The sequence below is a fragment of the Cervus elaphus genome, chromosome 12, assembly GCF_910594005.1.
Source record: "Cervus elaphus chromosome 12, mCerEla1.1, whole genome shotgun sequence".
NCBI classification, from domain to species: domain Eukaryota; kingdom Metazoa; phylum Chordata; class Mammalia; order Artiodactyla; family Cervidae; genus Cervus; species Cervus elaphus.
The window spans coordinates 27926417-27948170 of NC_057826.1; the positions used below are offsets into that span (position 1 = coordinate 27926417).

A 21754-nucleotide genomic window follows, 5' to 3' on the forward strand; every position below is an offset into this window, starting at 1 on the left:
TCTGCTGTTCTATGGGTAGAAAAATTATCTTTGACTCTGAGACTTATGATCTCATACTTGAATAAGACCTAAATTGAGTGAGTTCTGTCATGTGTTCTCATGACTCATGCTATCTAAAAAACATTTCAGGGTCAATTCTAGTGAAAAAATTCACCAAGAGACTGGAAATATCTTCTGAATATTTAAGCAAATTTTGTGATGAAAATAAACTGTTCAAAGAAATATAGCTATATGCATTTAAAATGAGACCTCTGGAATTGAGGGACATAAGGCAAATGCCATAGTTTAAGACCCTCCCTCCCCTACTTAATAAAAGCACCTATATTTCACCAGAAATAAAATTTTATTAGTAACATGTCAAATATGCCTTAAAATACAGTGACCTTTCTTCTTCTTCTAAGTTTAAAAAACAATCCAATAAAAACTAAATCATGACCCAAATATTTTAAATGTGAAAAAGACATATTTTAGATTATGTAACAGATACACATTTCCCCACATAAATGTTGTAGAACACCATCTGCTTGGTTTTTTAGTGCATTCCACAGAACTAAATTTCTGCTTTTCTCCTTTCATTTTGTGACAAATTTATGGCACTATATTTCACAATAGCTATACCAACAATTTAAGATCTAAAGAGAGCCTGACAAAAATTACTTGGCATACTCAAATCAGACAATTCAGGTGACTTCCTCATTCACACCAATCCTCCACCCCTCACTCAGACACCAACAGCTTAAGAGAAACAGAATGTCTGTACCAAAGGGAGGACTTTTCATGGAATAAAGCTGAAGAAAGAGTTCAAGACAAGAAGATGAAACTCCAAGTACCATTTTCAGTTTAGGTTTACCAAATTCTTCAATCCATGCAGATATGCAAGAATGGTACATGACTGCCTCCATATCCCCTTTCTGCACTTGATGTAGATAAAACTTATCAATCATTTTCTAGGGATTTTACCATATAGAATATTGTAATATTTGGGGCCAATTTGAAAAATTAGCTGATGATACTTCTTGCCTTTCATTTCTTTGAAGAAAAAATTTCTATGGAAAGCAGACATGAATGCACATGCTTTGAAAGTAGTAAGACTGTAGCCTTGAGTGTATATTTTCATTCTCAGAGCCATGTAGAGCATTGCTACTCAAAGTGTGTTCAGTGAGCCAGCAGCACCCACATCATCTAGGAAGCTTGAGAAATGCAGATTCTCAGACTCCACTCCGGGCCTACTAAAAAGGGTTTGTATTCTAACTTGATGTCCGGTGACTTGTATGCACAAGATTTGAAAAGTGTTAATGTAGAGGAATGTTCTTTATCCACTCAACTGTAGAATAATCTTTATGGAAAGACAGAAACTTTAATGGAGAAATACAATCCAAAGGGTTCAACCATGAAGGGACAAACTTTTAGACATGGCCCACTTAATAAGGAAATAATAATCATGAGACATGTCACATTGGTGATGTACAGTAATGAAGTTTGATGGGAAAAAAGAACATAAATTTAAATTTCAAATATTACATAAATACTCATGAACCAACGGCTTGAATTAACTACACATGATCTTCCATTGTTTCCAAACTAAGGTATTTAGCAAAATATGTAGAAATTACAACCGTTACATTGAACTCTAGAAACATAAAGATTACATTAGTATATAGTTATTTAATGACTATGTCAAATAGTATTTAAAATAATTCTATCAAGAAACTATGGTGGATTCTAGTTTGATACACTCTGGAAACCCTTCTCAAGGGGGTTCAACCAGTACTGCAAATTGTTGCTTTCTTCCAAGTAGTTTTGAACAAATCAGTATCAACAGTATAAAGTAGGTAACTAATAACCTGCTTTATAGCACAGGGAACTTTACTCAATACTCTGTACTGGCCTTTACGGGAAAAGAATCTTTAAAAACAAAGAGTGGTTATATGTATATGTATAACTGATTCACTTTGCTGTATATCTGAAAGTAACACAGCATTGTAAATCAGCTACACACCAATCAAAATTTTAAAAAAGAGAGGGGAGAGAGTTTTAGAACCATGAGCTCCACTTCCAACAGACTGAAAGGACAGGGGCTGGTTGAGCTGTGATTCAGAAAGGAAGCAACTGGGAGAGAAGCATGCCTCCAGCAACTGCTGTTAAGAAATCCCGAGGTTCATTTTAGCAATTTACCAATACAAGGCAAATTAAAGAAAACTGCCCTCTAACCTTGAACACATTATATACAACTCTCAGACTGTGATTTCCTGATTCTGCTATCACTTCAGGGATATTCGTGACAATACTAACCTGATTTGCCATGGGAAAGTACATCAAAGCCAGAGAGGTCGGGGAGGAGTTGTTCTGCACTTTCACTGGTCTCCCTTCCTCGCCTACAACCTCTTGTGCCCCAGCGATGAGCGACACCTCCCTTCTGCAGCACTGGTTTTCTCTCATTCTTCCAAGTATAAAATACACTGCAAAGCAAAACGTACTCTCCTTCTGCTCTAAAATCTAGCTCAGTATACCTTCTCTTCTTCCTGTGCATCTTCTTAGCTACAAACACCTTTGGAGAGACTTGTTTGATAACCATCCCATAGTTTGGAAAAGAGAAATGCAAGTGCTACTCCCAGTAAAGAATTCTTACATTTTCAAATAAAACCAAACATCTCTGAGTTCCTCCCTCATCAATGAACAGCTTAGACAAAAGAATTGTGCATCACTCACCTATGTATCCTCAACCCTGGCACCATGCCCAACTCATAACTTGTTCAATAAATGGTGGGGAATCGCACTTACTTCCAAGTCCTCTAGCACTGACTTTACTAAATCTTGGGATGCACAGTGAAATCTGTTCATGTGTTTGAGATTAACCACATGTACACCGGCTCACTCACCATTCAGTCTTTCTTCCAACTTAATTTCTAATTTTCCTTTTCTCATCTACCCAAGGAGTTCCATTTTAGGGATATTTTGTAGTGGTACCACATTTCAAATCATGTATATACTGAATAGAATCTAGTCTTATGCATCATTGGTGAATAAAAGAAAAGATCAATACACTGTGGGTATTCAGATTTGGGAAGTACAGCAGACATAGGAAAGAACAATTGAGTACAGCAAGCAAGCAAGCAACAACCCTCACATGAAACAACTTTCGCTTTCACTTGCTAATTCTGTTCCTTTTATCTCTGTATTTTCCCCTCCTTTTTTCTTCCTCTTGTTTTTTCTCTGTTTGTTTTTCTTCTTCTTTATGGGAACTTTAGGCTGTTTGGGCCCCCACAAAATTAGTCTCATACCTTTCCCATTCTATCTTTCTTACCTTAAGCATGACTCTTGTCACCAAAGAAAAGATGTCCAGGTTCAAAAAAGTTGTCACTGTTTTCAAAACTTGTCATTGTTTTCCTACCTTTGCATCACCCATAACAGTGTGTAGGATGGAGACAGTAGAGCAGGTCCCTATGTAACAGGTTGCCATGGTAAAATCACAGCAATCTTATTGGTTAACTCAGACTAGTGTAGTTTAAACACAAATTATAATTTTTCAATGAGTCAAGATAACATTAGTCAGCTCCTTATCTATGAATTGTTTATTGGAAAAGAAATTAAATGCTCTAAAAGATAGTTTTTAAATAACCTGGTTTGAAATCAACACATATTTCTTAAAAAAGAGAAGCATATTCACAAATATCAATGATTTCTAAGACAGTTCCTTCTCTGTATATGAATGTAAAATTCAGAGAGCTCAGTTAATGATGTCATCAAATAAAACAGACTTTATGTCTGTTACAGGTTCATTGCCCAAGAGTTCTTGCTTTAAGATTTCAGACAAACAGCAAATTTTACAAAATTACACTTTCTTGGTAGTTTTTTCTCCCCCTCTCTTTTCAGTCCCAAAGTATACACACTTATATTGTCAAACAATTTCAATATGTTGCATTTTTGTAAGTCATATCTATTAGCACTGGTGTGTTTTTCTTATAGATACTGTCCTAAACCAAGCCAAATGTCCCTATTGGTAAGAAGTTTTAAACTATTAGAGAACTAATTCTATTTTTCAAAGTACATAATTATCCTATCAAATTTGGTGTTGGTTCAATTAATATTTCCATTGTTTAAGAAAACTACATTTTAATAAACACATTCTGAGAAGTAAGGTATGGTATAAGTAGTGAAATAAAGTTTTTGAAATTTGGTAACACATTTTGCCCTTAAATTAATTTTTAAATATATTTGTATGTCAAAGCTATCTCACCATTCATACTAAATTGCCTTAAAAATTAGCCCCAATTATAAGTTTTCAATTTGTTCCAAATCATTTTTCTCTAATTCTGACTGAGCAATTAAATAGAAACCTGATAATTTTATCAGTTATATATCTATGTGGTCTTTAACAATGCATGCTAATTAGGGGGCGCATATTCTTTATACCAAAAGCATCCATGTTAATCACCCTGATAATTCATTAGAGGGAGCAAGTAGTGAATCAAAACTAAAAACAAAATTCTCTTGAAGAGATAAAGACCTTCTTGATTACAAGATGGCCTTCAACAAGGGAAGATACAATGTTGAAAAGTCACAATGTTTAGATTTGTGAAAACATTGGACCACTGAAGGTCCAAGCAGTGCCCTTGACTGTTACTATCATGTATGTATAAAGAGCTCTGAAAGCACGTTGGTAAGCATATCATTCCAAATCCCTTTAACAATGTTCTTCCATGTCCTGTATAATCCTTACTTTAGGTTCTTATCTTCATTATCATAGTCTATCTAACACTCATCTTTGGGTCTTTGGTATTTTCTTAAATGTACCTTTGGCACCTAGTTTTCCAATCTGTTTTATCAGTTAATGACAATTCTTTAAATGATGTGCGCCATGGAACAAAAGTCCAGACACTGAAATCAGACATTTCACTCAAACCTCAAAGAACATCATGAACCATTTCAAACAATTTCAGGAAGCTATGCAACTTGTTAACTAATTATCTTTCAAATTGCAAAATATAGGAACTTATCTCAACTTCACCACTAAAGGCATTCTGAAACATTTTGTCAAATAGTGAACGGTCAACTATTATACAAAAATCAGTGCAAAGGTTCATCTAGACAGCCTTAAATGAACTCTCAGATGAAGAAACAACATCATGTAGGATTTCTTGTTCTCACCATTTTTTTTTTGCAGATAATATTCTTTAAAGTTATCTGCCTATTAAAATCAAATATGACCTGCCTACCCATTTCCTGAGCTTCACAGCCTGTAAATGTGACATCATAAATAAATTTAAATGCAACTAAAGGCCCACCACAAATTTTAATTGACCCCTAGAACTTAGAGATAAGCCCATCTGCAAGGCTATTTTATAAATTCCACTTTTAAAGAGAAAATTCTATGAAGCAAAAAAAAAAGAAATGTAAAATGGATCAGTGTGGAGTGTTCTGGTTGTTAACATTCAGCAGTTAAATTGTAGCAGGTTGGCCACATCTTGAATTGTCACTAATGGTAAAAGGAGAATGGTGTCAATTATTTGGCACAATGCTTGACAAACCAAAGCATTTCAGAAAGGACTGACCCTTCCTTTCATCATTTACAGAAGATTAAATTTGTTCCACCCTTAATCTTCAGGGACAAGACATTATCTGTTTAATATGAATCTGTTACTTACCACGAAAAGTGGTAGAATTTGGAAATAGGTGGTTTGAAATGTTTAAATCGGCAAAGGAACTTAGTTTAGGTCCCTTCCTACACACACTATCTTTAAAAAAAAAAAAAAAAAAGCAAGAAAACTTTGCTTCTAAAGCACTTATTCTCTGCTTTATAATACATGGACATATTTTCAATTTGGCTGGATGATACTAAGGACTGCTGAATAATAACCAGGGTTCTCTCCAATCAGTTCAGCATGCATCTCATCTCTGATCTCAAGGGCACTGGTAATTAGTGCCTTATGTTAACATCTTCACTATGAACAGTTCAGGCATTTAGAAACAAGGTATCAATGGACTTTAACAGTTAATTCTAATTCATTTTATAAATAAGCAACTGAGAATTTTGCTCCAAGTGGCTGCTAGTGTAGCCCATTCCATAAATGGCATTCTCCGAAGCATAAGGCACGATATGATATGAACGCAGCTCTTCGTAATAGAGGGACTGAGAACAGCATTCCTGTACCATAAACTTCAGCCGTTTTCTTGTATCAGAATAAGCAGTCTTATAACAGGGAGCTTCTTTAAAGTATTCATAGCTCTCTTTCTCCGTCTCTAGGTGGATCTTCCTCAGCAAATTGTTAATTAACACAGACCTTCTCAAGTAGGTTTCTGGGTCTTCAAGAAATCTGAGCTTCTCCAGCGAAAGTTTAAGAATGCAAGTCCTGTCCTCAGGCAATATCAGGTGCTGAAAAGCAAATACAACCATCATTCAATCGACATTTTAGAAAAATGAAAACAAGAGCCTTTGCTATTGACAAGACTCAAACAAAATTTAAAAGTATACCCTTACTTTTGGAAAATACCCATGGTAATCTTGATGTAAATCTTCTTCTTCTGCATATTTTCTCTTAAAGTAGGCTACTTTCGACGTTGTTAATGTATATGTTAATACTTTTGTTGGATAAGCTAAACAAAATAAAATAATTGGAGAAAAGTCAGATTTTAATGTAGCAAAAGTGTTTAAAAACAAAAGTTCTACTTGTCAAAGTAAACTGGTGACCCCAGAAACTAACATTCTCTCTTTACTTACAGTGAAGAAGTCAGTGGCAATTGTCCTGTGGCTAAGAAGCCTGTTTGCAGGCAAATGACACTATTCAGACCTAAAATATAGGTTCAAGGTTGGAGAATTATATTTATTTCCTTATGCAGCCCCTCAGAAACAAAGTGTTATAATTATAATACATTCCTGAAGTGCTAGTCACTAAGTCTGTCCAACTCTTTGCAATCCCATGGACTGTAGCCTGCCATGCTCCTCTGTCCATGGAATTCTGCAGGCAAGAATACTGGAATGGGTAGCCTTTCCCATCTCCAGGGGATCTTCCTGACCCAGGGATCTCCCACACTGCAAGCATGTTCTTTATTGTGTGAACCACCAGGAAAGCCCCCAATCCTCTATTTAATGTCATGCCATTTAATGTCAAGACATATCCACATCTGAAATTGATACACAAAATGAATGAAAAGAGATGTTATTTTTCATCATGCTTTTAGTTATACTGCTTCCATTACAGAAGGCATTTAATGTTTCTTGGTTAACCAAATCTATGTAAAATGGTTGGTGACCCAATTATATACTTTAAAGAAATAATTCCATGTCTACAGACAAACCCTATTACATGGTCATGGTATAACCATCCTCATAACACCCGGTTTAGCATAGGTTAATCATAAGCAAACAGTTCAAATATCGTACTGATTAGAAATCTTGACCTTGGTATAATTTTTAAAGTAAGAATGTTGTTCTCTCCTTTAATACACTATTATTGAAAATCCTAACTTGTTTAGGGAAGGATGGTATTCTAAGGCCAATTTTCAGGTTTGGTTTAAAGGGAATTTTTAGTGTGTACACTAGGTGGTGCTCTTATCATGGAAAAGAGGCAAGTATAGCCTTGAAACCTAAAGATACAGAAGTAGCTTCCTAGCAAAAGAACTGAATGAATTGAGAATAGAAATTGAGTCCAGTTCAGTACTCATTCAACCTCAGTAGACCAGATCAAGAAAAAAAAAATCTATAATTTAAGCATTATCAATTTTAGCCTTAAACACACCTTTGAATATTTCTGGGTGTTGAGACCATTTGATTCATAAAATGAGTAGTTTATTAATATGTTGGCCAAATCAATTCATGGTTAAGACATTTGATGTTTTTTTCCCTGACATCTTGAATTTTTAAAATCTTAACTATTAAAAACGTACTCTTTAAAAACATGACTCTCCTAAGTTTTTCCTCCTTTTGGTGGCATCTGTATAACATTTCCTGTAGCTTTTTGTAGCTGGGTGGTTTTCCTTAACCAGTAGGAAAATCTACCAAAAAAAAAAAAAAAAAATCACACCTAAAACTTTCCAAATTTTCACTGGCACCGCTGTGGATTATAAACCCAAGAGAGCCTTAAATTAGAGCTGGCATGTTCTGTAAGGGAAATAAGAATTTTAAACCACTGGTGTGTCTGACCTAAAAAGAGATGAATGTGCAATGATCATTCACAACTGAAAAAGTCAGTACACAATTCCTGAGTTCAGTTAGCACATCTCAGTTTATATGAAATTTTCACAGATTTCAGAGGTTAGAAAAAAAGGAAAACAAAATTATTTGTAATGAAAACATCAATGAACCTAGTTTTCTCAAGGGCTGTTTTTGTAGTTAACATTTTCTTAGGTGTATTTTTGAGCTTCCCCGGTGACTCAGATGGTAAAGAATCTGCCTGCAATGAGGGAGATCTAGGTTCAATCCCTGGATTGGGAAGCTCCCCTGGAGAAGGGAATAGCTACCCACTCCAGTATTCTTGCCTGGAGAATCCCATGGGCAGAGGTGCCTGGCGGGCTACAGTCCACGGGGACGCAGAGAGTCAGATATGACTGAGCTACTAACACATTAACACTAGGTGTATTTTTAAAGGACTGAATCAATAAGTAGGTGAAACTTTGGGTTATTCTATGATGACAATTAATTATTACTTATTGCTTTTTTACATTTTTTAAACTTTTTACTTTATATTAGAGTATAGCCTGTTAACAATATTGTGATAGTTTCAGGTGGACAGCAAAGGGACTTAGCCATACATATACATCCATTTTTCCCCAAACTCCCCTTACACCCAGGCTGTCACATAACATTTAGTAGAGTTCCCTGTGCTATACAGTAGGACCTTGTTGGTTATCCATTTTAAATATAGCAGTGGGTACATGTCAATTCCCAATTCCCTATCTCTTCCCCTCATTCTTCCCCTGGGCAACCATAAGAATCACCGATTTCATTTAAACCACTTAACCCATTGATGCCATTATGGTTCTCAAAAGTTAGGAAGCATCAGAATTGTCTCTCCTAAAAACAAATTGCTGGGTCCCACCCCCAGAACTTCTAATTCATTGTGTCTGGGCTAGGAGCAGAGAATTTCTATTTCTCACAAATACCCAGGTAATGCTGAAGTTGCAGACCTGGGGACTGAATTTTGAGAGCCTCTATGTCATAGCATTAGGCAAGTGTAGTAGTAGCACTACAAGAGCAAGTTGAAAACAGAACGTTCAGCCCATCAACTGATTGCCTAATCGTGAGACTGCCAAGCAATTGACTTGATTGATTTTTGTTGTTGTTATTGTGACATTGGCTACATTGGCTTAGATGTTTTAGCTTTATGAGCAAAGCCAGACTCCATTTAAACTAGTAGTGAAAAATGAATGAGATCACTTTTCAACATAAATTCCTCGGTTCACATTAAGAAATATCAATGACTGACAGTTATTAGCATTATAAACGACTGGACAGGTCATTAATTTTTTTTTTTTTAAACAAGGCTCGATGAATTACTATAGAGCAATAAAGGGTGAGGAAAGATTTATATATATATGTATATATATTCACATATATATTTGGAAGTAAACACATATTCATTTATTTTACAAACTAATGCAATGTCTACAGCATTAATAGCCAACTAAAGACCTTTTAGTGAATGACACAAGGCAGAGCAGGTGGCAACTTAGAGAAACAAGTATCAAATAAACCAAGTGATGCTCTGGTAAAATATTTTTTATTTAACAACAAGACCAAAAAATATGAATGGTCCCAAGCAAGGTTCATAAAGATTCTGTCTGCTGTATTCAGGCAATTATCCTAAGATAGAGAATGTATTGGACCCTGGAAACACAGTAAATTCTCAGGGGTTTAGATTTGTATCTCAGCTCTGTGGGCAACACACTTAGCCACTTAGTTTATTGCTCTTACAAAATACCCCCATGGGTTGTTGAAATGCTGAAAAGCTTTCACAGCTGGTATCCATTTGACAATTACTTCCTTGCATGCTGTTTAGCTATTCGCAGTGTTTTCAGCATCACATTTTGGAGGATGCTTTTAGCCACTTTGAGGCTAAAATATATAGCAAACATAAGTTCCTACATCCGTTTTCTTGGCTGGATGAGAATTCAAAAAATTCAGAGCTGGGAACTATTTATTGATCACGTGGTTCAGCCTACATGACCTACAGATGAGGAAACTGAGACCCAGAAGGATTCAGTGGTTTTCAATTTGGTGTGTGTGGCTGACAGTCTGGGTTTTGGAGGCAGATGGAAGTGGCCCAGATCCACCACTTCTTAGTTGTGTGACCTTGAGAAACTTACATGAATGCTCCACAAATTTCATTTGTAAAGTGGGGATAGAAAAAAACACTGGCTCACAGGATCACTGAAATAATTCGTGGAAAGTGATTGGCATTATGCCCACAATATAGTAAGCACTCAATCAAATCCTAGTTCTTATTAGGGCAAATAGGCACAGATCTATCCCAGAAGTAAATCCTAGCCTGGCCTCCTAGCTTTGACCCTAAGATTCTTTCTCCCACCCTGCCTCCCAGAGATACTAGATTGTAATTAGAGACTTAAATCTGTGTGTGTGTGTGTGTGTGTGTGTGTGTGCACACGTGCATGTGCACATGTGCTCAGCTGTGTCCAACTCTTTGCAACCCCATGGACTGTAGTCCACTAGGCTCCTCTGTCCATGGGATTCTCCAGGCCAAGAATACTGGAGTGTGTTGCCATTTCCTCCTCCAGGGGATCTTCCTGACCCAGGGATAAAACTCAGGTCTACTGCATCTCCTGCATTGGCAGGTGGATTCTTTTCCACTGAACCATCTAGGAAGCCCCAACTAGAGAGTCAGATGACTGCAAAAGTGCATTTCAAATGATCAAGATAAAAATAGCACAGATACTATAACAGCTCCAAGAAAGTGTTTCTAGATATATTGTCACTGGTTATACATTTCGGGTGAAGGAAATATAACTGTTTTTTAAAATATCCAAATAGTCATTTGGAGAACTAAAGTTACTCTGAATTTCCAAATAAGTTTGCCTGGTATGGCCCAGTAAATGTATGTAAATCTATTTATATAATTCTCCCATAACTAAAAAGCCCAACTCAACCCAGCCTGTTATTCAAATAAAGCTCATGAAATAGACAAGAAAAAGTAAAATGACCTTATGTCTTCATAATCCATGTCCTGAACTCTGAGAACAGCATATAAATTATAAAACTGAATGAGGCTGAGCCTAAATTTATCTCTGAAAGTAAAATGGCTAATGCTGACTTGAATATTCAAATTGTTTTTAATACTCTAACCTCTGGATACATAAAATATCTGCGCCAACCTCAATGTCTTTCCTAGTCTAAAATGTCAACAATCAAATGAAAAGTCACAGAACAGAATGACCATCCTTGTCATTAGAGTTCTGACAGAACAATTTATACATATTTCTTTAAATAAATGTTTAAAATGTAATTACAAATGGTTGCTCAAATGCTCTTTCTTACTCTTCTGCTTCTGCCTCCAGACAACTGAAATCCCATTAGTGCACAAGTGATTTCATTTGGTGTACAGCCCACGGGCAGTACATTAAGGAAAAATCATCAGCAAATTAATTTACAAACACTTCAAGAGTACAGACGATCATAAAAGGACAACTCCTGTCATAGTAAAACCATTCTTTATCCAAGACTGTAAAACAACCTAAGAAATGGTAAAGAAGTGATGAATTTAACATATCTTAATTTTGGTAAGGTTTTCATTTTCTACCCCACAATACTTTAATCAATATACCACAAAAACAGAGTTTAGACCATCCTATTGGCTGTATGCATCTGTACCCAAAGTCAAAGGAAGAGTTTGATCAATGGGGAAAATAAAGAGCTTTTAGTCAGATCAACAACCAGTGATGTGGACAAACCATGTGACTCAGCTTCCAGTCTCTCAATGATTTCTCTTTCTTTGCCTAGCATTAGCCTGGCATGAGCTTTAAAAAAGCATGTATCCCTATGTATCTACGTAATGCTTTGCTGATGGCAAAGCTACTGAAATCCTTCCTTAAGTGCCATGGGCACACCTGTTTACAGAGAGCTACTCTACCTCTCACTATTAATTACACTGTGCAATCTTGCTGCATTGGCTACAGACACTTCAGCACGATCTTCTGGGGCACTGGTTCTGATCCCAGTCCTACAATTTACTTTCTTGGTGACTTAGGACAAAGTATTTAATCTCAAAGAACCCTGAGTTTCCCATTGGTTCAGTTCAGTTCCGTTCAGTCACTCAGTCGTGTCCGACTCTTTGCGACCCCATGGACTTTAGCACACCAGACTTCCCTGTCCATCATCAACTCCTGGAGCTTGCTCAAACTCATGTCATCTAGTCAGTGATGCCATCCAACCATCTCATCTTCTGCTGTCCCCTTCTCCTCCTGCCTTCAATCTTTCCCAGCATCAGGGTCTTTTCCAATGAGTCAGTTCTCATTGATTAAGTGAGGCCAAATATCAAAATCATTGAGTTGTGTGCAGATTAAATGAGATGTTTAAAAAGCACTGAGAGCCTGTCATACATATTTCCTGCTCAATACTACATATTACTATTGCAGTGGCCTTGTTTTTGAAGCCATACATGTGAGTGTATACACGCCACTCAGCAGCACTACGTTGTACGGAGGACATCCGTCCTCTCTTTCATGTTAAGCAGAGGATGCATGGAACATCTGTGAGTGGACTCAAGAAGACAGACAGGTGCAATATGCAAGGCTGTAATGCTACATCTTCTGTAGACCTTTAGCTTTGCTGATGTTTAGCAATATCCCATCAATCTTCTCCCTCATAACCTCTTGCCTGGCACCTTTCTGGATAATATGCTCTAGAGGAGCAGAAATCATTGCCAGCTTTTAGCCATGAATCAATGGAGCAACCTGTTCCTTCAGAAGTATCTTCCACCCCAGGCACATGATTGACCCTACTGGCAGTTTAAAATTACCAACAAGCTGCAGCTTCTGGAAAACGTTCCTAGGAACTTCCAAGGGATACTGACAGCCAGGGAGTTACAGATTTTTTTCAAGAAACTAGCAGCATAGAAGAGAGCCCCAAGCACAGATATGTAATATTAAATAAAAGACCATTTGATGTTTCACATGCCTACCTTGTTTCACTGGTGATGGTCTTGGAACCAAAGAGAACATCTTTAAATGGATAGGATCAGCCAGGTAACCATATTTACCTTTGATACTGCACTGAAGCCTACATGATGAGATTTGGCCCTCCTAATGAGAGAGACCTAGTGAAGCAGGTTCCTGGGGGAAGTTTTGTGACTTATCACCCCTCGGAACTGCACTCCTTATTTTGAAGGATGAGGCTCCCTTATAGTCTACCTTTTACCTTGAAAAGTGGGAATGAATCAGAAAGAAAACTGGCAAAGCAACCACACTGACAGGTGGAGGTGACAAAAACTATCAACAATGTCTAGGGAAATGCTCTACTTCCTTAGGTACCCCAGTCTGTTGCTCAAAGAGAAGGGTTTTAAATCCCTTCTATGTGTATGGAAGTAGCCTTTTTTTTTTTGAAGTATAGTTGATTCATAATGTTAGTTTCAAAGTGAGTCTACTATACATAAATGTATATCCACTCTTTCTTTTAGATTATTTTCTCATGTAGATCATTACAGAGTATTGAGTAGAGTTTCCAGTGCTACACAGGAGGTCCATGTTAGTTATCTATTTTAAAGGTAGTAGTGTGTTTATGTTCATCCCAATCTTTCAATTTATCCCCCCTTATGCCCTGATAACCATAAGTTTATGTTCTACATTTGTAACTCTATTTCCGTTTTGTAGATAAGTTCACCTGTACCCTTTTTTATACTCCACATGTAAGCAATATCATATGATATTTGTTTTTCTCTGTCTGCCTTACTTCACTCAGTGTGCCAATCTCTAGGTCCATCCGTGTTGCCGCAAATGGCATTATTTCATTCTTTTCTAAGGCTGAGCAATATTCCATTGTATATATGCACCTGCTGCTGCTGCTCTTCAGGCACTAAGTCATGTCCAACTTTTTGTACCCTATGGACTACAGCCCACCAGGCTCCATGGGGTTCTCCAGGCAAGAATACTGGAGTGGGTTGTCATTTCCTTCTTCAGGGGATCTTCCCAACCCAGGGATAGAACCCAGGGATCAAACCCACTTCTCCTGCATTGGCAGGTGGACTCTTTTACCACTGAGACACCCAGGAAGAATATATGTACCACATCTTTGCTTCCATGTCCTCTTGGCTATTGTAAATAGTGCTAAGGTATCACCTTACACTAGTAAGAATGGCCATAATACAAAAAAAAAAAAAAAACAAAACCTATAAACAATAAATGCTGGAGAGGGTGTGGAGAAAAGGGAACCCTCCCACACTGTTGATGGGAATGTAAACTGAACAGTCATATAGAAAATAGTACGAAGATTCCTTTGAAAACTAAAAACACAGCTACCATATGATCCAGTTATCCCACTCCTGGGCATATATCCAAATTTGAAAAGATTTACTTAATTTTACAAATTTACTTAATTTGAAAAGATCCATGCACCCCAATGTTCAAAGCAGTAGTCTTTTCAAAAGTACCTCATTTGTATCACCCTCATTTTCTGCCACTTTGATACTACCATCGAGTTTGGGTATATCACCAAAAACATTAAGCCAGATATCCAGAAGTGTTGTAGAAAAACATAAATTAGAACTAATCATTAACTTTCTCACTAAGAATACAAAGTCATTCCTCAATATCAGAGCACTGGTTCCAGGGCCCCCACAGATACCCAAATCTATAGATACTCAAGTCCCTCATGTAAACTTGTACTGTACGGTTGGCCCTCATATCTTTGGGTTCCATGCCCTCAAACATCTTGCTCTGGAGTTGGTTAATTCTCTGCCCTCATTCATAAATATCTCATTTATGTCACCACCTGGAGTTGTTCTGGTGATAAAATGTTCTTTATTCACAGGGCACCTTTATTCTAAAGAGTAATAGATACTTCTTTAAATTACATTGTGTTCAATTCATGCATACCACTCAGTAGATGTCTTATCCCCCACATTAGATATTGAGTCATAAAGCGGTAAAATAAGACTACAGGTTTCTGAGTCCTGATTCTCTTTGCCACATCCCCAACTTTTCTTCACATCTTAACCCATGCCCCCTTTTAAGACACATTTTAAAAACAACACAAATTCTGATACACCACCATGGAGGGTATTTTCCGGGTTCCCTGTCTCTCCTCCCCTCTTAATTATCACTAATATTTAGAAGACCTATATATTTCTCCCTACCAAGAAGATTTACTTTTTTGCATTTTACTTTCTATACGTTATAGCATGAGAAATGGCTTAATTTTTTCTAAGTATAGTTACATTACAGTACTGAACATAACACTAGCAGATCCTTTGTTAATATCCTCCTACCACTCCTATTGAGAATTATGGCAGCAAACTAGATAACTGCTTTTAGCCTGTTAAATTTAATCATAAAAATTAAAAAATAATTGTGTTAGACTAAAAAGTGGAGACATTAATGCAATGTATTGAGACTATCTAGATAGACAACTTATTAAAAAATAAGATGGAAGGCAGGGAGTGCTGACAAAAATTAGCTTCTCCCAATATCTAAAGGTGTACTTCTTCAGTTTTTGTACTGCACATTTATGGTAAATTTGCCCCCTGATTCTGAATTCATTATATAAGCTTTTTCTGGGGTTCTGAAGCATATTGCTTTGACAGATACAACAATCTAAACCAGTTGTGCCTTGGCTCTAGAGCTATTGTTGGGATGTTGGTATTTTGACAGTGAAAGCCAGCTGGCATGAGTCCTCAGTGGAAAGCCCAGATGTAGAGGCAGTGGCCTCAGCATCTTAAACCTTTCAATATTTCTCCATGTTTTCAAGCATCTTCTAAATCCCACGAAAGTAACATGGCATAAAACTGAATGCAGAATGATGTTCATAAATACCTAAAAACTTCCAAATAGAGTACTGGATGAAAAATTGAAACTAGAACTTGATTTCAGTTACAACTTGCTTGATCTCAGCCTTAAGTCTTAGCACCCTAAGTATACTCCTCTTTATAAGATATGATATGCTCAAGTACAGCTGGTCTTCCCATTGACAAGAGTGACTAGTTACATTGACAAGAGAGACTAGCTACATTGGCTAATTACAAATTGGTGAAATATTTTTTCACGCTCTTAGAATCTACTAATGTCTCTAGGGTTAAATGCTTAGGTTAAAATGATTTGTCTTCCTTTATTTAAAACACCATGATAATCTTTTCTGGTGAATGACTTTAAATAGATATGGTCATCAAGATTGCACAGTAAATATTCTGCACATTATACATTCATGATAGAATCAAAATTAAAATTTAAGAACTCCTTTCACTTGACCTTTTGATTATGACGGTGGTTTCAATGAAAGAGCAGACTCATTCACATAAATTGAAGGGCCCTGAATGATTTTAAACTTCTATGCATATTAAATAGGGGTAGGATGTATATAAATTACTAATGCAAAGACTAATAATGCATATACATGAGCCAATACTTATGGTTGCTTTACTCAAACTTTCCTCAGATTGACAGCATGACTAGAACTCTATATGCATCGCATGACAGCTGACAGTAAATCTTTTTGGTCTCTTTGGATTTGTTTCTCACCATAAAATGTAGTAATTATGATGGAGGAAGGAAAACAGGTGGGTGGTGCTAAAGACTAATGAAACAAATATTTTGGGACTCAAGCAGTCATCTTTAGTGCTTAAAATTATTAAGCTATGGATATTTCAATAAGTGATCAAAGAGACCAGTACTTGTAAAGTCTCATGACATCCATAAAAACTAAACAACCAGATTAGAATAAATTTTCAAATAGGTTTCTGAATAAAATTGTTTAATTATTTATTTTTGCAAAAGGAGGTAAGGAAAGAGAAGAAATGTGCCATGGTATATTTTTATGTATTTAATTATAATCTGCTAGACTGGTTACCTACAGGAACTGCACATGGATAGCTCAGTACATGTGGAAGTTACACAACACTGGAGGGCTGAACACTCAGTAAAAGACTATGTTATATTCTGAAAATTGAGTTAAAATGCTTGACACTCATGGGTTTCTATCACAATGACTTTAATGCAAATTAAATTTTAAAAATCACCACATTCTCTTTTTGCAGACAGCTCTTTTTATTGCCTTCATTTCGGACATGTACCAACGTGCTCATAGGGTTTCCGCTTGACATGTTCCCCAAGCCAGGCTACCTAATTTGGCCCCACCCTACTCATATGAGTCTTCAAGAGGAAAATCTGCCAGCCCACAAATGTCCTTTCTACAGAAAACCTCTATTGACTTCTACCCAGCAACCATCTATATAAACAACCCCTTATATTGATCTTGTAAGTTATGGTAATGCTGCATTAGCATTTATTTCTCTGGATACATATTTAAACAGTAATTTCTTTTAAGCTAGTGATTACCTGGTAATGCTGAATCAATCTGAAAAGTGTATTTCTAGGACAGCTTCAGAAAATCTGGTGAAAGTTCCCCTTTTCACAGTGAGCATTTCTCAAAGCCTCAGACTCATGAATGGCTACCTGAGATTTTGAAACAAGGAGAGAAACAAATAACATTGGAAGAGTCAGCATTGCACTGACTTGAACTGGTTATCAAGTCAGGAGAAGGCATGCAATAGGAAGACTCTAAGATGTTTGAGGTGGAGTTGATCTGGACCAAAGAAGTAAGTAAACCTTCAAAAATACACAGTTACTATAATGTTCTCCATTTAATTTAATTGTAAACATGAGGACTCAACTATTCTAAGAAATGTGGAAAGAAATGAATGACATCTCATCAAATATTTACTGGGCAATTTTGGGGGGATGTAGGTTGATTTTTAAAAAACAGATATAATTAGTTCTTTAAATGCCAGATTTTTGTATGATTTCAAGAAATATTCTCTCTAAAGTAACAATTCAGCAGTTAACTCAAAACAGACTTACTCAATCATTCACCGGAATACACACTATTTCTCACAAAATTTGAAATTGTCAAAGGGCACTTTACCTTTGAAGACAGTTTTTCTTTAAAGGGCCATGTTTAACTGCACCTTTATTTTTACATGGATGTATGCTTACAGATCTCATCATCTTCTATATTTAGAGAGATGAGCTTTCCAAAGGAAGATAGGCAGCCAATGAGGAGGATCCCGTCAAAAGAGAGGTGAGTTACTATGGTTACTTTTCAGGAGATTGAGTAACAGTGAACTGGCTGCTCCCAGCCAAATGGACCCTTTCCAGAGCAAGACCTAAGAATGTTGCTCTCCATACGTGTTGATTCAATTAGCCGAAGCTACACTATCCTTTTCGCCTTAACCACAGGTTTTCTTTGGGAGCTCACTGCTTCCAGCCCTCCTAGCTGCACACAGGCAGTAAAGTCAAAGGAAAAACAGGGAGGATTGAAAACTTCCGAGCACAAACCTAACAGCGACGGGCAGGAGCATCTGCAAGAACAATCCCAAGATTTAAAGAAGAAAAATCAAATCATATTGTTCGGGACCACCAGCTAGCTACTTTTCAATGGCTGGGGCGGAGTGGGATCCCAGAACACGTCCCGATCCACGCCCTCAATGAAAGAGTCTTTTCTGAGCCTGAGGCGGGCACCTGGCTGGATAAGTTCAGACATACCTTGCGAGCTGGGTCCACTCACCAGGAGACCGGCGCATGCACCTGTTTCATAAAGGCGCGGGGTTCGGTGCTCCCTCCCGCTTTTACGGCGCTGTCACTCTTCAGAAGGGCACTGACGGCGACAGCTACGGCGGTGGCGGCGGCGCGACAGTGGCAGCGGCGGCAACTGCAGCTCGGCGGGCAGCCCTGGCTCCTGCAGGTCCGTCCCTCCAGTCTCTGAAGCGCCTCTCGCTCGGGGTTCGCAACGCGAGGCGGGCGCGCAGCTGTTCTCAGCTCGCATTGGACCAGAGGGAGCAGATGTTATCCGGTTGCTAGGAGCGTTGCTAGGAGGCGATGACGCCCCTCCACAGCTCGGGAGCAACTTTCCTGCAGGTCGGTGCGCTGGTGGGGGCTGCTGGGAGGAAGGTTTAAGAGCAGGAACCAGGAAGGCGGCGAACAAAGAGCCCCAAATAGAGGGTCCTGTGCTCGCCTGAACTGAGGCCTCGAGAGCCGGTTGGGTTGCTGCGGTTGGGTGAACGCCGCGGCTCTGCGTGCCGGGCTTCAGGCCTGGGCAGGTGATGATGGCAGCGTCTCTAATGGGAGGGTCGGTCACTCGCTGTAGGCCCTGGCTGAGTGTCCTGTAGAAGGATCAGGTTTGGGCATGCGAGAGGTTGGCACTTCCAGCAGCTGAAGAAGCAGCAGGACTCTGTTAGTGCCTCTAGCCCCACTGGGATGCTATTCACCTTGGGGCAGGTCCCTGGCAAGGTGAGAGATGGAGGAGTGTGCGTGTGTGAGGAGGTGAGGCGCATGGGACGAGGAGTAGAGGATCTTCCGCCCCCGAGACTCTTCTCCCCAGTGTGTTCCTGTTTGTGTCCACAGGTTTGAACATTTGATAGATTTTGAAGAGGGGAGAAACAACTAATACATGGAAATCAGTCCAGAGTCTCATTCCTTTTGGCACTGTCTGTGGCTGCCTACTGGTAATAGTGCCAAAGGTTTCAGAAAAAATGACCCTGTGGTCTGAAGTACTTTATGCACTTAGAAAGGCTTCATTTTGATCCAGTGGCTCATTAAAACCTCAGGCTAATAGGCAAACTTCTTTAAAATAAAAATATACAAAAGAAAACGTACTTTTCACAAAGAAGACTGGAGAAGGTATGCATGTTTCAGTCATTCACACTTTAGTATAAAGTCACCCAAAAGCTTGTGCTGTCTCTGTATTGTATCACTCAGGCTATGTTTGTGTGTGTGTGTGTGTGTGTGTGTGTGTGTGTGTCTGTTTGTTTATTTGTTTTATCATCAATTCTTCTTGTTGTTGTTCAATGAGGTTGTTGTTCTTGGGTGGAGGGGAATGTTGAGAATGCCAATGTGGGCAAATTTGGGTAGCCAGTGAGCCAAATGAAAGAAGGGAAGATGACAAACGTGGCAGAGAAATTTTGCCCAGTGCTATTCTCAGAAAAGGAATATCACTGAAGAACTGGATACACAACTTCCCTATAGGGTCAGGTCAGGGTCTGGAAGGAAGAGGGCACCTCTGGGGATCAATTAAAAAGAAAAGTTGCTTTCTTTGGAGACAGAGCAGGGCTGCTGTGCAGTGTCAAGTTGACTCCTGCAATGGCAGATTTTCTTCACAGTTGAAGGGGCTACAGAAAGTGGCCCTACAAATCTCAGGGACCTCTGCCCCTCAGGTACCCAGTACCAACTTAATACCTATGATAGAATGTAGAGTTAAGAGTTTGTTGGCCCTAAGATTTAAATGCTATAAACTTGTACTAATAATAACTCAATTTTAGACATCCACTCACAATATATATGCATATCAAATCATTAGGTTGTATACTTTAAATATTTTAGAGTTTTGTCTGTTACACCTCTGCAAAGTAGGGGGGGGGGGGAGTTGGCAATGTAAAATACATCTGGCAAAAAATAAGTAGGTCGAAGATCTGATGATTTCGCGTCAGCTATAAGGTAAGAAAGGTGGCTTTGAGACCGGCACACCTCAAATCTGAGCAATGGCCACAGCCAGAATTATACCACTGCTACCTGTTCTTTACTGTGAGGGAAGAAAGGAGCTGGCATCTCAGTCAGCCTTGCCTTCTTGGCTAGCTCATTTCAGGAGGCGCTCTCCTTTGCTGTTCATAGTCCACTTTTTTCAGTTTCCTTGAATGGGGAAGGTTCTCGTTGGTCTCAGGTATTTTGTGCATGCTGTTTCTCCTTCCTTAATGCGCCTCTCTTTCAGCTGGCTTACTCCTACTCAGCCTTCAAGTCTCAGCTTAACTACCACTTCCTCATAACTACTTACTTCTTTAACTACTCACTTCCTGAGTGACTTTCCCTCACAGCCTCCCACCAACTAGATTAACCCCCTAATTACATTCCCCAGTCTTCCTACTGATCCCACTTCACAACAGTCATCACACCAGGTTTTCAGCTAGTTCCACCTTGTTAACACTGTGTCCCCAGCACCTAGGACACAGTACCTGGCTGTGTTGTGTTAGTTGCTCAGTTGTGTCTGATTCTGTGACCCCATGGACTGTAGGCCACCAGGATCCTCCATCCATGGAATTCTGCAGGTAAGATTACTGGAGTGGATTGCCATTCCCTTCTCCAGCAGTACCTGGTATATCAAAGCTAGTTATGATAACCTGTGTGTGCGTGGTATCACCCAGCCTGGCTTGGGGCTTCTGTTTTCACCTTAGCTGTGTAGCTATAAGTTAATGAACTTACATAAGACATATGGGTGGCCACTACTTGTCTGTTTTGTTAAGTGAAGGAGAGGAAAAAAACCTATTACACAGAAAACTGTTTTCTGCCCTTAATGAGCATTGTATTGGTACAGCAACTTCTCTTCCTTCTTAAACCATTTTATAAAGGTCATTCACTCTCTGTACACCTAAAACTAACATAACATTGTAAATCAACTATGTGAAGCGAAATGAAAGTTGCTCAGTCATGTCTGATTCTTTGCGACCATGTGAACTATACAGTCCATGGGTAGCCTTTCCCTTCTCTAGGGGATCTTCCCAACCCAGGAATCAAACCCAGGTCTCCCACATTGCAGGCGGATTCTTTACCA

At 38.4% G+C, this 21754-nt stretch overlaps 1 long non-coding RNA gene across 1 annotated transcript; it reads right to left on the reverse strand.

The window, feature by feature from the left end:
* Positions 1 to 324: 324 nt before the first annotated feature.
* LOC122705414 lies at positions 325 to 19052 on the reverse strand. The gene is made up of 4 exons (XR_006344094.1): positions 18700 to 19052; positions 17494 to 17610; positions 6479 to 6594; positions 325 to 6373 (listed from the first exon to the last, which is right to left on the reverse strand). It is a non-coding gene; the product is annotated as an uncharacterized LOC122705414 (long non-coding RNA).
* Positions 19053 to 21754: the final 2702 nt, after the last annotated feature.